Source organism: Octopus bimaculoides, chromosome 12, assembly GCF_001194135.2.
Source record: "Octopus bimaculoides isolate UCB-OBI-ISO-001 chromosome 12, ASM119413v2, whole genome shotgun sequence".
NCBI lineage: Eukaryota > Metazoa > Mollusca > Cephalopoda > Octopoda > Octopodidae > Octopus > Octopus bimaculoides.
The window spans coordinates 38,916,776-38,917,590 of NC_068992.1; the positions used below are offsets into that span (position 1 = coordinate 38,916,776).

The 815-nt window shown below is 41.8% G+C and overlaps 2 protein-coding genes across 3 annotated transcripts in view; both read right to left on the minus strand.

Moving 5' to 3' along the window:
* Positions 1-815, minus strand: part of LOC106878093 (sodium- and chloride-dependent glycine transporter 2) — a 51,842-nt gene that overhangs the window by 21,238 nt on the left and 29,789 nt on the right. The window lies entirely within an intron of this gene.
* Positions 1-815, minus strand: part of LOC106879056 (sodium- and chloride-dependent neutral and basic amino acid transporter B(0+)) — a 105,421-nt gene that overhangs the window by 2,172 nt on the left and 102,434 nt on the right. The gene's annotated exons all lie outside the window — the stretch shown is intronic.

The window sequence follows — 815 nt, forward strand, 5'->3', positions numbered from 1 at the left end:
ATTAATTATTGGATGTCTTACAGCTGTTTCTGGGATATCCCAAGTGATAGATTAGTATCTCCATACACTAGGTATTCCGTCATCAGAGATAAGGTGGGTATGTGGGAATGTTCTAGACAGGGAATTCACAGTTTATAAAGGAATAAAATAGTAGACAAAAGAATAAAGAGTAAAACAGAATGCTAACAGGATAATGAAGTTCACAGCTCATCTTCTTCCAGAAGGTATGGAGGTTGGTCCGTACTTCCGTGAAGGTCCTTAAGTATATTCCCAGGTAAATCCAAGTAGTGTTTTGGCAGAATTTTGAATGTAGAGTTCATGTTGAAAGAATAGATTTATCAATATCTATCTATCTATCTATCTATCAATCTTTCGCAGCTTTATATTTTCCGACGCTACTCTATCACTTTCTCTTTCTTTCTCTTCCTCTTCATTTTTCCCCCCTCTCGTTCCTCCTCTGTTTACTACTACGTATCTCTCTTTACCCCTCTCGTTCTTCCTCTGTTACTACTACGTATCTCCATTTCCCCCCTCGTACTTCCTCTCTTCCTCTCGTTGCTCACCTATTCTTCTACTTCCTCCTTTTGTTTCTCCCTCTACCACTCTCTCTCTCTTCCCCTTACACCGGCATGGTCACATGCTTCCGGTCAATAATCCTTTTCTTCCTTGGCTATCGCCGAGCAAACACGCGAACTTCGTCCCCACTTTCAAGTTCGTGCCTCACAGCGTTCATACACACATAATTTTCCCCGTCTGGCCGTATAGCCTTTTCTGTTTGTTTTCCTGTCTTGTCCGCCACTACATTCCTCCATGGC